Source organism: Schistocerca cancellata, chromosome 4 (assembly GCF_023864275.1).
Source record: "Schistocerca cancellata isolate TAMUIC-IGC-003103 chromosome 4, iqSchCanc2.1, whole genome shotgun sequence".
NCBI lineage: Eukaryota > Metazoa > Arthropoda > Insecta > Orthoptera > Acrididae > Schistocerca > Schistocerca cancellata.
In genome coordinates, this window is record NC_064629.1 from 938598410 (window position 1) to 938614690 (window position 16281).

A 16281-nucleotide genomic window follows, 5' to 3' on the forward strand; every position below is an offset into this window, starting at 1 on the left:
TGAAACACAGCTCACTATATTCACAAATGATATACTGCAAATGGCAGATGCAGGTGATGAAGCAGATTCCATCTTCCTAGACTTACAAGGTGGGTTTGACACTATATCATCCTGCTGACAGCCAACCAAGATATGATCATGAAGAGTTGCTTCATAAATATGTGACTGCCTCAAAGAACTTTTACATAACAGTACATTATCCTGGATGGTAAATATTCAACAGAATAGAAGGTGACATCAGGTGCACCCCAAAGAAGAATGATAGGGCCACTAATATTATCAATAAACATACAAGATTTGGTTATAATAGAAGGAAACATTCCATGAAGGAAAAATATACCTAAAAACAAAGATGATGTGACTTACCAAATGAAAGTGCTGGCAGGTCGACAGACACACAAACGAACACAAACATACACACAAAATTCAAGCTTTCGCAACAAACTGTTGCCTCATCAGGAAAGAGGGAAGGAGAGGGAAAGACGAAAGGATGTGGGTTTTAAGGGAGAGGGTAAGGAGTCATTCCAGTCCCGGGAGCGGAAAGACTTACCTTATGGGGAAAAAAGGACGGGTATACACTCGCACACACACACACACATATCCATCCACACATATACAGACACAAGCAGACATATTTAAAGCATACAAGATTTAACAGACAAGATCAGCAGCTGACAGTAATTTTTATCTGCTGCTACTATAGTCTAATGAAAAGTATTCTTTCCAGATGATGGTATGAAAATGCACCACTTGACTTACTTACAATCAATCCTGTTCAAATACACGATTAATGCAAAACAATGTCCACAACAAGGAGAACAACCCTGATAGTATCCAATTACAAGAGCAATGGTGAACTTTTGGGATGTGTTGGAAAATTCAAACGTTTAAGGCTAATAGTAAGCAGTTATATGAAATATTAAAATCAGAAGTAGGGAATGGAAATGGAAGAGTTGGATTTGTTGGGAGGATTTTGGGAAACAGCAGGACAAACTTAAAGGAAACTGTATGCAAAGACACTAGAGTGATCAGTTCTTGAGTATTACTTCAGCATTTTTAGTGCTTAACAAATGGACATGACAGTGGGTACCAAATTTTAACAGACGCAAAATCCCCTAGACTGGCAATCTTTTACATAAGCTCGAAATTTAGTGCGGACTTTGATATGAGATGCTTATAATAGTTTCCACAGCGAAACTTTGTCTCAAAACGTGGCAGAAAATCCAAAGAGATTCTGGTTGTATGTGAAGTATGCTAGCGGCAAGACACAATCAATGCCTTCTCTGCATGATAACAATGGAGATACTACCGATAGCAATGGAGATACTACTGAAGACAGAGTCACTAAACACAGCCTTCTGAAATGTCTTCATAAAAGAAGACGAAGTAAATATTCCAAAATTCAAATCAAGAATAGCTGCCAACATGAGTAACGTAGAAGTAAATGTCCTCAGATTAGTGAAGCAACTTAAATCACTTAATACAAGCAAGACTTCTGGTCCAGACTGTATACTAATTAGGTTTCTTTCAGAGTACGCTGAGGCAATAGTTCCATGCTTAACAATCGTATACAACTGTTAACTCGACGAATGGTCTGTACCCAAAGACTAAAAAGCTGCACAGGTCACACCAATATTCAAGAAACGTAGTAGAAGTAATCCACTAAATTACAGGCCCATATCATTAATGTTGATATGCAGCAGGATTTTGGAACATAAATTGTGTTCAAACATTATGAATTACCTCTATTGACACAGTCAACATGGATTTAGAAAACATCGTTCTTGTGAAACATAACTAGCTCTTTACTCGCATGAAATGTTGAGTGCTATTGACAAGGGATTTCAGATTGATTCCATATTCCTGGATTTCCAGAAGGCTTTTGACACTGTACCACACAAGCAGTTTGTAGTGAAATTGCGGGCTTATGGAATATCATCTCAGTTATGTGACTTGATTCGTGATTTCCTGTCAGAGGGGTCACAGTTCATAGTAATTGACGGAAAGTCATCGAGTAAACCAGAAGTGATGTTTCGTGTTCCCCAAGGTAGTGTTATAGGCCCTTCGCTGTTCCTTATCTGTATAAACGATTTGGGAGACAATCTGACCAGCCGTCTTAGGTTGTCTGCAGAAGATGCTGTTGTTTATCGACTAATAAAGTCATCAGAAGATCAAAACAAATTGCAAAATTATTTAGAAAAGATATCTGTATGGTGTGAAAATTGACAATTGACCCCAAATAACGAAAAGTGTGAGGTCATCCATATGAGTGCTAAAAGGAATCTGTTAAACTTTGGTTACATGATAAATCAGTCAAATCTAAAGGCCACAAGTTCAACTAAATACCTAGGCATTACAATTATTAACAACTTAAATTGGAAGGAACACACAGAAAATGTAACAGATCTACTATGGAGACTGCCTACACTATGCTTATCTGTACTCTTTTAGACTACTGCTGCACAGTGTGAGATCCTTACCAGATAGGATTGACGGAGTACATTGAAAAAGTTCAAAGAAAGGCAGCACGTTTTGTATTATCGCAAAATATGGGAGAGAGTCTCACAGAAATGATACAGGATTTGGACTGGACATCATTAAAAGGAAGGCGTTTTTCATTGCGTCGGAATCTTCTCATGAAATTCCAAACATCAACTTTCTCCTTCGAACGCAAAAATATTTTCTTGACACCGACCTACATAGGGAGGAACGATCATCACGATAAAATAAAGGAAATCAGAGCTTGTATGGAAAGATATAGGTGTTCGTTCTTTCCGCGCTCTATACGAGATTGGAATAATACAGAATTGTGAAGGTGGTTCAATGAACCCTCTGTCAGGCACTTAAATGTGATTTGCAGAGTATACATGTATATGTAGATGTAGCTGTAGATGTAGAATCAAATGCAGACATGCACCTACAATCATAATATATCAGTAGCAACAATACAAAAGTTTAATAGACACTGGTGTCCAAAATTAAAGCAACAAACTGCTATTTCCCCATCCTGTGTCTAATTCATGATATAATAATACAAACTGCCAACAGATGTCCATATGTTTGTGTTCTGCACGGAAGACGGCATTCCGGTAAACAGACAACCACGCCAACGATGATGTCAGGGCACCTATCAAACGGGGTAGCATTTGCCAGTTAGTCCCACATCCACAATCCCTCTGTACACTATCAGGGATGGTGCAGTATGGCACAGACAAGATGCCTTCCAGAGTCCCTGCGGAAGGCCACAGGAAGAACGGAAGCAGGACAGGCGCAAACTGACATGGCCCGACAGCTTAATGTGAATCGTTCTGTCGTTTCTCAGATGTGGCGATGGAGACTGAAACTGTATCCTGAAAACAATGACAGGGCTGACCAGGTGCGACACCATAAAAGAGAAGACTGTTATTTGGCTGTAAGGGCATGACGGTACCACCTCAGTACTGTACAGCAACTGGCATCTGACCTCACAGTATACACTGGAAGTGTTGTATTGAGGCAAACAATGTACAGAAGGCTGCAGCAGAGTGGTCTTTATTGTCACAGACCTGCTGTACGTGTACCTCTGCTGCATCTTCACAAAAGGGAATGTCTAGAGTGGCGCCACTAATATGCCACCCAGACTGTCGGACAGTGGGTCAATGTTCTTTCCACAGACGAGTCCCGATTCGATCTGGAGCAAATGTGGAACACGATATTTGGACCCAAATATAGTGGAAAGAGACAGATTTCAAGGAGAGTCCCTAAAGGTGTGAGTACGGATTATGTTTACCACTCAAACACCTTCTTCAAGAAACTGTACGAGTGAATTAGCAACGTGTAACTGCTGTCCGGTACTGCGACAAGATCTTGGGACCCGACGTGCGGTTGTTGCGAAGTGTTTTGGGTCCAGATTTTGTAGCGACGGACGATAATGCTCGACCTCATAGAGCACGGGTGGTTGACGTTTTCTTGGAAACTGAAGATATTGCATGCATGGCACGGATCTGCTCAATCTCCAGATTGTCTGGGACAAACTAGAGAGACAGGCTACATCTCGTCAGCATCCACAACCGCCGTCCAAGACTTGCGAGCAGCTCTGCAGGAAGAACGGATGTTATTGCCACAACATGAGACTGATGACATCATTGAGAGCATACTGCATCACTGTCGAATCTGCACTGCTCCTAGAGGCGGTCACACTCGATACTGAGCACATTAACCAGTTGTCGGAATGCCTTTGCAAATCCTTTAAATTGGAAAAAAATGAAGAACATTTTTGTCTACTGTTATGCATGCTGATGTTTACATTTTGTGTTCTTTACATTGTTTCTACTTTACTATCACCTGTTTATATTGTTTTGTTGCAAAATAAACACAACCTTTCACAATTTCCATTTGTTGCTTCAATTTTAGACACCAGTGTAGACATTTGAGGAACTTAAATGGAAATGTTTAAAATAAATGAGACATTCTTGTGAAAAAATACTACTTCTTCCTTTGTATATTTGATGATGTGGTCATGATATTGACATGATACGGATTAAGGCATGAACCAAAAGTATTTTTACATCATCATCATATGATTATTGCTTATTATTATTATTATTATTATTATTATTATTATTACTACTACTATTATTAACATTTTGCGAAGAGGTTTTGAGAAGCTCTGACTCTCCTCTTTTTCACGGTGTTCCTGATCCCCCAGAATCCAATGACCAGGAAAGACCAATACATTTAATGGGGCCTGGGGTACTGGATACCTTACCTGTTGCTACGTCATGATTTTTTTTAAAATTGAAGGTGGTTGTAGTGATCTTTGTTGGAGATTAGAAATGTTAGACTTGATTGCTTAGATGAAGACATATCTGTAGCAGCCACACCAACTTGGTGAACAGACAATGACCACTAACTGCTGGATGCCAGAACAGACATTAATGGGTTTATTTGATCCACACACAGAGACCTGCAGACAAGATTAGGAAACGCTAATATTCTACGTACACAAATACACAGGAATACAGTTAAATTTCCTGGGTTGAAATTTCTTTTAAAGTACTTAGGCTTACTTTTAGGTGAGGTTTCTGTGTTTGTTTTTGCCAGTTCAATAAACAGTGCTTTATAAACAGACATTCCTATGTTGTTGTTGTGGTCTTCAGTCCTGAGACTGGTTTGATGCAGCTCCCAACCGATCCATTCTTCTAGTCAAGTTGTGCCACAAACTCCTCTCCTCTTCAATTCTATTCAATACCTCCTCATTAGTTATGTGATCTACCTATCAAATCTTCAGCATTCTTCTGTAGCACCACATTTCGAAAGCTTCTATTCTCTTCTTGTCCAAACTACATATTGTCCATGTTTCACTTCCATAAATGGCTACACTGCACACACATACTTTCAGAAACGACTTCCTGACACTTAAATCTGTACTCGACATTAACAAATTTCTCTTCTTCAGAAACGCTTTCCTTGCCATTGCCAGTCTACATTTTATATCCTCTCTACTTCGACCATCATCAGTTATTTTGCTCCCCAAATAGCAAAACTCCTTTACTACTTTAGATTAGATTAGATTAGATTAGATTTACTTTCATTCCAATTGATCCGTAGTGAGGAGGTCCTCCTGGATGTGGAACATGTCAGTGTCTCATTTCCTAATCTAATTCCCTAAGCATCACCTGAGTGATTCCTACATCTAAGCAAAATTTATGAAAGTCTTCAAATACATAATTTGTCAGAATGTTATCAATGCTGGTTGCTGACTGGGCATTTTCTCTGGTGTATTCTAAGAAGCTTAGTTTGAAGCCGGATTTTTTTTTATCAGATCAGTGAATTTGTCAGCTTCATGGCATTCACTTATGACACTGATGTTGAAGTCAGCTGCTATTACTACTTTTTTCTTTAATTAGGCTTTCGAGCATATTTTCTCATTTTTATAGGAAGTGGTTCGTTATTTGATTTCCCGGGATTCTGTAAATTGAAATTACAATAATATCTACATGTACAAGTTCTACACAGAAACTTTCAAAGCTACGTTCCTCATTCAAATGATCAAACTCATTCCTTATTTTAAATGTTATGTTAGAATGTCAAGTATACATGAGCCTCCATGTGATTTATTTTGTCTGCAGTAGCTAGCAGCTACAGTGAAGTTTTGGATTTTATTTAGAAATTTTAGAGTGTCTTGATGATAAATGAAAGACAAATTCAGGAACACAACTATGAACATGAAATTTGAAATAAAAGAAAGGAAGAAAACAAGGAAAACCTGAATGAAGAGTTTTGGGAAGAGGAAAAGAAGAAAGAAACAAGAAAAAATGAATAATCATGTAACATTCAAGTTGAACACTGTCTTAAGGGCAAAAATGTATAATCTGAGTAATAATAATAAAAATAAAAATAATGTTTAGTTAGTTTTGCATGTGGCAAAACTACAGAAAAATGTGAACACATGTACAACAGGAAAGTTAGATATAAAAACGAACATGAAAAAATTAACAAACAAGTATAAAATTATAGCAGCTCATATTATTAACATCACAATTCAATCATAGTTTGCGATGCCACTACCAGAATTTGCTGTATTATTATTAGACCATGCTGCATCGGACTTCCAGAAAGCAGCTCTCACATGTAATCGGTTTGAATAGACACCCTATGGTGATCCAACTACTACACGGAAGTTTTGGAATAAATAATGATAATGGCATGTAACCAACTTATTTTTACGACTATATTTGATTATTAGTAGCACTGATAATCTCTTTGAAGTGACTGAACAGGGAGCACTTAATTCTGTATGTTTGATATTGCCTAGCAGGAGGACATCATTCATTTAAAACACTACCAGGGCCTGAAATCATTTCACAATACATAAACACACATGATAAACACTTGAACTTGTTTTAGGTTAATGTAAACTATACAAATTGTAATTACTGAATTTAATGTTATTGAGCTTGCATTGTGCTGAAGGCACAATGTGTACTGTGGTGGCAGCAATTTCCTTGAATGCTTAATTAAAGAACAATATAGATCTGCTTGTCAATATAGTTACTGAAAACACTAATTGAGAATTAGGTTGCTTGGACGGAACCGAGTAATTTTTGACTACGGCAATGTACTGAAAAGCCACGACATCGAGCTGGATAGTAATTAAGGTGGCACAGTACCTGGCATCTTCCATCCAACGCATGAAGCGGCGTATGCTGGCGATTTTGGCATTAATTCCGACTATTTTCTCTTGTAATATAGCTACGCCGATACTCACGCACCATAACTTTTCACTGATGTTGCAGCACATGCAAATCACTGGATATGGGGTAATAATGAGCTATTTCCTTTAAATAACTGATTACGCCCGGGGAATGCAATTTAAACGACAAAATTATTATTGCCTCCAAACTTTACACACTGTAGAGAACTTGGTGTGAGTATTACACAAAATGATTCAGAGAATATAAATGTACTGGTAATGGCATCGGTATAACCACCACTATTCATAATGATACTTCTGTAAGATAACTTCTAGTTTGTTGCTACCGAAGTGAGCTCACCAATGGACCTCATCAGGTTATTGAGATCACCATACGCCGTTGGATGCGGCTACTGGTCCCTTCACACCTCGTCGTTGGCACACGTAACTCGTCGCAATTAACACAGCATTGCACCATGCAGTGCCATGTAGCCCAGAGCGGGAAACCGTACTATTTTGCCGCTCACAATCCATCTCCGTCGAAATACCGCGTCTTACAAGCCTTAGTGTCCATTTAGCTTGTAGCCATACGATAACGAAATCCATATCTGTTTTCAGCTCACTTCTAAATGGTCTGTTAGCAACGTTACCGTAGCACACACCGGCAGTCACTTTTACACCACTTAACACTTGTTCTGCCTCGGAGCTATGCCAACTTACTTCTACTTCCAATATTACACGTCAACCTGTACACTGTTCTCATTCTCAGGGATTCCCCCCACACCTAAACATTATTTTACATTACGTCAAGTTCTCTATTTAAAATTAAACATACCATAGCATTACAATATTCAATTACAGTCATTTTCATATATTAAAGTAATATTACATTTATATTTTTACTACACGTAACAGTATTATTTAGTTTAATTCTTTTGTTATTTCGCTGTCAGAGTGCAGCACAAGCCAGACACTGCCTCCTGCATAGTGTTCTTTAATTTAGCTGCCACCAGGTGGAAGCACTTCCACTTTGCCTTCGATTCTGGCCCACAGATGGCATAAGTGTCCACCTTCTCTACTGTTGCGCCTTGACTATGCCTGGTCTCCACTAAATGGCATGTTGTCACATTACATGTTCTATCTACAGGGACATTAATGAGACAGTGTCCTTTAGAGAGGCTTTTATAAAGTTGTTTCAATTCAGTTGACATCATATTATTGGGCATTCACTGATAATGTAGTCTAATGTTTGCTCCATTGTATCAAAATCACATTCAGGTCCATGCACAATCCCTTATATCCCAAGGGGTGCTTTGCATTTTGTATGCCTGGTTCTGGTACGGTGGTGTTAATCTGATTTGCCAGTCCTTGAGAGTGTTCAATTAGCTCCCCAACTTCCTTCAAAATCACAAATAGAAAGTTGGTGGAGCAAGACGCACAGACAATCTCTAACTATATGCAATATTATGCTACAACAGAGTAGCAAAAGGTGGCCATACTATACATATCAAATATCTCCCAGTCAGAGAAAACTATATAAATGCATACCAAGGTACAAAACAAGTAATTTTTCCTTAGGTCCACATACAAAATTGAATAGGGCAGAAAAATCACTCAAAAAAAATGTCTAACATTGTGCAATGGCTTGCAGAGTACCTATGGAGTGAGGAAGATAAAGATAGCAATGAGAATGACACTTCTGTCTTAAAGTGGACAACTATGAGTTTTAACTAACATAGGTTAGTGTATTTAGTATTTTTGTGCAATGGCCACTGTGTCTTTCAATGACAGATATCCAACACAAAATCTGCCTTCTAATCCATGTGAAACGGTAACTCTTAACAGCAAGCAACGAATAATAAAAGTAATGTATGGCTCTATCACCTTAGTATTACCCCACCAAACTGCTTGGCAGCTCCAAAATGTGTTTTTGGTCCCATTAAAAGACACCCATTGGCAAAGTAGTAATATTTATCAAGGATCGTGAGAACTGAGAGAATTTCAGCAGCAATTTGAACTTCACAAATATTTTACTTTCAAACATTCTGACAACATGCAGCACAAAACTCAAACTCTGATGTCCAAAACAGTCCACTAATTTGGAGCCAGTTGACATCACAAATGTGAGTTAGGATGACTACAATATAATCAATTGTGCTAGTAACATTTCAGGACACACAATAGTTGTACATCTCATATACCACTTTCATTTCTTCTTCGTGGGGGGGGGGGGGGGTAATATGTTGCTCAAAGGTTGCTTATAGGAACACACATCCTCAGAATTTTAACACTACATCACAGCATGATGCACAATGACTCTCTTGCAATATCTGTCCCTGGAGGTGGACAAGCATCTTCGAGGTGCTCTCGTGCTTGTTAAATGAGGATGTAGCAAAATGCACTGTCCTTCTTAGGATCTTCCCTGTCTACTTCCAGACAAACAAGCCATGCCCAAGAATTGGTAGAACAAAGAGTCCATAAGCTACCTCCTTTGTTGGAGAGTTACATCTCATTAAGGTGTTTTCAATTAATCTAAGTCAGGTACCTATTTACGTGGTCACTGCCCCTTTTATTACTTCAAAGTCGTACTTCAATATGCTTCATAACTGTGACTATCCCCAATAACTGATAACCAACTGAGGTGTCTATATCATAATCGGACAAGTCACAAAATTTACAAAAATGAATCCAAGTTATCAATTTAAAGTAGAAGTATATCACTATCAGGTGAAACAAGAAAATGTTTCAAACATGGTCATGTACTCATGTTTCAGAGCACTGTATTCTTGGTTGTGCCAACTCTTGCAGGCAGTGAATTCATAACCAGTCATGTCAAGGAAAGAGCAACAATTTTCATGTCACAGCATTTTTTTTAATAACAATGTGACCATACCAGTAGGAAAAATAATTTCTTTTATTTTATTTCTTTGAAATCATAATATTTCATCTGTATATTGGCAACACCAATCTTTTCCACTAATTTCCATATTCATGGGCTTATTACCAAAACTGACGTGAAAGCAATCCTATTTCCAAATGAATATGAACAGATGTTATTTAGTCATGGAACTGTTTTTCCTTTGGGTGTGGCTTGTGAGTTCAATGATTGGAAATGAAAGGCTGCTGATGTGTTGAAATCTCCTTCTCAAAGGCATTTTCCATTAGCTAACACCCAAAGAATTATTATGAAGAAAACAGAGAACGCACAAAATTCTGTCTATGTAAAAAGTAAAGTATTTTGCAAACACGATATTGGGAAGTCCCAAAGTTGGTGTAAAAAAGAAAAATGCTGGTTGAAATGGTACCTTGCACAGTGACCAAAGGCATTACACTTCTTGTCTCTAAAACAAAAGACACAAAAAATCTCACAGAAAAACACTTTGGCCCAACACGGAAAGACATTCAGTCATTGCAATTATATTAACTAGTGAAACAACTTGCACTTGTAATAAGGGTTAAAACACGATCACCAAAGCCTGTGTCAATGGTTCACATAAAAGTCCTGATTTTGTAATCTAAATGAGGACACACTGAAGACTTAAAGCAACAATATTACTCAGTCTGTGTTAACAGTGTCTATCATAATAATAATGATTCTGTCGACATACTTGAATATTTGCACACCATTTTCTGTTTATTGTCTTCAAGATCTAAGTGAACTACAAACTTTTGGTTGGAAAAATCCTATTTCGTATTCTCCTCAGTTTTTTGATGTTCTTTTGATATGTTAGTATCCAATTTATATTGAAATGCTTTTTTACTGCTATAAAGAAAATTAATTACAATGGCATTTTATTTTCACTTAACAGCTTTTTTCACAAGGTTCTGGAATTTAAAAAGGATATAGTTTTATAAAGAAAGAATAAAATTATATAAAATTGCAACAAAAATGACCAAAACTTACAACATCAAAAAAATTACTATGAATCATTTTCACAAAACAATAGAACTTAAATACTAAACCATTAAAGATGTAACTATGATAGTAAAATGTTTCTGACCATTATCGTTTTGTCTCTAGAGGTTTCTCATCCACACCGAAAAATATGCCTTCAATGATTTGGCTAGTTTTGATACAACATGCCTCAATCATGTAATCCAACAATAGTTCATCCTTCCAGCTATTTATGCACGATATATTAAAATTGTTTATATTTTCTCCATGTAACAAGTGCACATGCAAGGAAAGCTTCATTCCAGTCACAAATTTTGTCTGGTATTTTATACGTTCATATTCTTTTCAAAAGGCAAAAGTGTAGAACTATACACTAATGTCTTGTGGAAGTCAAAAAACATTATATCAACCTAGAAACTACCAGCCACTGCATTTAGATCTCATGGACAAAGAGCGCAAGTCAAGTTTTGCATGATCACTGTCCACAAGATCCCATGCTGATTCCTGTTGAGGAGGCTTTCAGTCTCCAAAAACATAATTTTATGTGAGCACAAAACTTCTTCATAGATCTAAACATACTGATATCAGTACTAAAGAGTACAGTTTTGTGCATTTATAAGCTGACCTTTCTTGAAAACAAAAATGACCTGCAACTTTTCATAAACACATAGACAGGGTGCATACGCAGACAAGGAAAAAAAAAATCCCATATTTTTCCTCGATTTCTCTGTTAAAAATACATGTTCTCCCGGATGAAAATAACTTTTTCCATGTTATTAAGTAACAGAATATTTTCCCTCAGAACTGTAAAAGTTATCAATCCTTTGAATGGTTAGGTTTTTATACACTGGCGTAGAATTTCCCGGCACTTTAGAAAACAAAACTCAGGGAAGAAAACTCCTTTCGGAAAAATTTTTGATGTGCAGCAACATGTACGCTGCATATTTTCGTATTACGAAAGTATAAATTCGAATTCCACCAAACACCACATGTTACTTTCCAAATCATTGTAATCGAGATTGCAATGCACTTTTGTAAGCTAGTCGTAGCTCATGTCACGTGATCCCAGTACACCAGTGGCAAAAAACATTCAATACTGTCCCTGCGCGATAGCGATGGAAATTGCTGATGGTCGGCCGCTGTGGCCAAGCAGTTCTAGACACTTCAGTCCGGAACTGCACGACTGCTACGGTCACAAGTTCGAATCCTGCCTCGGGCATGGATGTGTGTGATGTCTTTAAGTTAGTTAGGTTTAAGTAGTTCTAAGTCTAGGGGGCTGATGACCTCAGATGTTAAGTCCCATAGTGCTCAGAGCCATTTGAACCATTTGAGAGCAGTAAACGAAGAGGAAACAGCAAAATCACTAAATGTAAGCACGGGTCACGTGGAGACTACACACTTCCTCACTCTAGTCTGCTCTGCACATCAGCCCCGGATCTACAATATTTCCAAACCGGGGCAATACTAAGATAGTGGAGCCGCCGGGCCCTCCCAGCCCCCCCCCCCCCCCCCTCCCTCGAGCGTTTGAGATACAACGTCAAAAATTTAAAAAATCGAATTTTCAAAAATATGTTCATTTTGTTGGGCACATCTTTCTGAAGAGCCTGATACATAAAACATATATGTTCAAGGAAATGAAAGACATGTTATTTTGTCTTAAGTGTGCCAGAGTGCAGTGCCTTTTCATACAGAATTTTTCTATCGCATGTCACTCTATTTCGCTCCGTGGGATTGAAAAGTGTGTATTTTGTACTGGATGCCATCAAACTATATTCAGGACAGTGGAAATTAAAATTTCATGTGGTGCCTCTCCTGCTTCCAGTCGCCCAGTTTGACATTATGCCCCTCTTAAAAAAAAAAAAACCTCGCAATTAATACTGGATGGGATTATTTGTAATCTGAGAACAAGAACTCTTCAGAAAATTTGCAATCTTTATTGCCTGTTAACTAATAACTTTCTGTTTCTGTTTTGGGTGACAAAATTAAATATAGGATACATAAAATCAGTAAAGACAAGAGATGAACAATACAGTACAAATTTCTTCAATCCTTAGCTCCTAGCATTGTTTTCTCTCTAACCTTGCTACAGCTTTACATGGCGTGCTTTCCTTTTTGCGAAAGGATCTACACTCCTGGAAATTGAAATAAGAACACCGTGAATTCATTGTCCCAGGAAGGGTAAACTTTATTGACACATTCCTGGGGTCAGATACATCACATGATCACACTGACAGAACCACAGGCACATAGACACAGGCAACAGAGCATGCACAATGTCGGCACTAGTACAGTGTATATCCACCTTTCGCAGCAATGCAGGCTGCTATTCTCCCATGGAGACGATCGTAGAGATGCTGGATGTAGTCCTGTGGAACGGCTTGCCATGCCATTTCCACCTGGCGCCCCAGTTGGACCAGCGTTCGTGCTGGACGTGCAGACCGCGTGAGACGACGCTTCATCCAGTCCCAAACATGCTCAATGGGGGACAGATCCGGAGATCTTGCTGGCCAGAGTAGTTGATTTACACCTTCTAGAGCACGTTGGGTGGCACGGGATACATGCAGACGTGCATTGTCCTGTTGGAACAGCAAGTTCCCTTGCCGGTCTAGGAATGGTAGAACGATGGGTTCGTTGACGGTTTGGATGTACCGTGCACTATTCAGTGTCCCCTCGACGATCACCAGTGGTGTACGGCCAGTGTAGGAGACCGCTCCCCACACCATGATGCCGGGTGTTGGCCCTGTGTGCCTCGGTCGTATGCAGTCCTGATTGTGGCGCTCACCTGCACGGCGCCAAACACGCATACGACCATCATTGGCACCAAGGCAGAAGCGACTCTCATCGCTGAAGACGACGCGTCTCCATTCGTCCCTCCATTCACGCCTGTCGCGACACCACTGGAGGCGGGCTGCACGATGTTGGGGCGTGAGCGGAAGACGGCCTAACGGTGTGCGGGACCGTAGCCCAGCTTCATGGAGACGGTTGCGAATGGTCCTCGCCGATACCCCAGGAGCAACAGTGTCCCTAATTTGCTGGGAAGTGGCGGTGTGGTCCCCTACGGCACTGCGTAGGATCCTACGGTCTTGGCGTGCATCCGTGCATCGCTGCGGTCCGGTCCCAGGTCGACGGGCACGTGCACCTTCCGCCGACCACTGGCGACAACATCGATGTACTGTGGAGACCTCACGCTCCACGTGTTGAGCAATTCGGCGGTACGTCCACCCGGCCTCCCGCATGCCCACTATACGCCCTCGCTCAAAGTCCGTCAACTGCACATACGGTTCACGTCCACACTGTCGCGGCATGCTACCAGTGTTAAACACTGCGATGGAGCTCCGTATGCCACGGCAAACTGGCTGACACTGACGGCGGCGGTGCACAAATGCTGCGCAGCTAGCGCCATTCGACGGCCAACACCGCGGTTCCTGGTGTGTCTGCTGTGCTGTGCGTGTGATCATTGCTTGTACAGCCTTCTCGCAGTGTCTGGAGCAAGTATGGTGGGTCTGACACACCGGTGTCAAAGTGTTCTTTTTTCCATTTCCAGGAGTGTATTATCTCATCAAATTTCGTCAAACGTTTTGCTACACGAAACATCGAAATATCGTTGTCTAATACTGCTTAAGCTGTTAATACAAATAGTACCTAAGACTGGCGTGGTATCTCGGTTTGATTAAGTCTATTTTGTCAATGCCTGCTAGATAAAAAATATAGGTCTTTCTAACACTGCAGAAATTGTAACACACACCAAATAAACGAGACTGTTTTGGCACAAATGGTCATTTTTATAACATGGCAGATTATATTTCACAAAGACCAACATAAAATGCCTATTAGGCCTACAACAAGCAAAAAGTTTTATGTTAGAAAATAGTTTCACATTTCATTCATATGCTCCAGTTTCGCGAGCATGAGATCGAAAAGTAGTAGTACGAGATTTTTATATAAATTATATAAATAGAAATATTCTTCCCTAATTTGCGTGATGTCCCCGTTTCTTCTCCTTCCTTGTTCTAACAAACAATCTTGTCATGACTAATTCTGGAATTATTCCTACCTTTGTCAAAACTTTTTCGCCGGTTAATTTCACTAACCCTGCGAGAATCACCGGTTTAGTTATCCCTGATTATTCTACGGTTAGGTGTTGTTATGCCCGTACAAACCATTTTCTGCACTCCTTCCACAATAGAACTTAAGCGGCTGCTAGACGGGGACTGAACAACTGCTCCTTACTAGTTTAGCGATCTGGCCTAAAATTTTCTGACAAAATTTCATTTTCCTGGATACACCGAGAAGATAAAACGTAATCTTTCTAACCTGTTATTCCCATTAGTCGCTTATTTCCACTCTGGTAGTCTGAATCTATGGATTTCCCAAGTACTTATAACAACGCTGATCATTCGCAAACCCAATTAACAACATAATCAGACAGTGATTGGCATTCACTCGTTCGGCTTTATTCCGCTCAACTTGTATAGCCCAGTCCCCTTTTGCCTGCAGGAAAGTTTATTTCTAGATGCAACAAGAATTCCCCCGACACAGACCTCACATACACTATGCACGTATTCAAAAATCAATTTATGATGATGATTATTATTATTATTTATTTCTTTTCTCAGATGTTATGTCTGATCAAAAATGGAAAGTGACACAGACCTTGATCAAGCGTGACTTCCTTTTATAAACTGTATGGTATATGTTACATTGCATTTAGGAACTTTCGGGTAATTGAACATGTATCAATAATTACGGATTTCTGTAATTGTATATATAAGTTTGGATGTAGCTGTATTGCATTGATGTACTGGTGGATATTGTGTGGTATGACTCCTGTAGTTGATAGTATAATTGGTATAATGTCAACTTTATCCTGATGCCACATGTCTTTGACTTCGTCAGCCAGTTGGATGTATTTTTCAATTTTTTCTCCTGTTTTCTTCTGTATATTTGTTGTATTGGGTATGGATATTTCGATTAGTTGTGTTAATTTCTTCTTTTTATTGGTGAGTATGATGTCAGGTTTGTTATGTGGTGTTGTTTTATCTGTTATAATGGTTCTGTTCCAGTATAATTTGTATTCATCATTTTCCAGTACATTTTGTGGTGCATACTTGTATGTGGGAATATGTTGTTTTATTAGTTTATGTTTTATGGCAAGTTGTTGATGTATTATTTTTGCTACATTGTCATGTCTTCTGGGGTATTCTGTATTTGC

The 16281-nt window shown here is 39.2% G+C and overlaps 1 protein-coding gene across 2 annotated transcripts in view; it reads right to left on the reverse strand.

The window, feature by feature from the left end:
* Positions 1 to 16281, reverse strand: part of LOC126185135 (uncharacterized) — a 193337-nt gene that overhangs the window by 121997 nt on the left and 55059 nt on the right. The gene's annotated exons all lie outside the window — the stretch shown is intronic.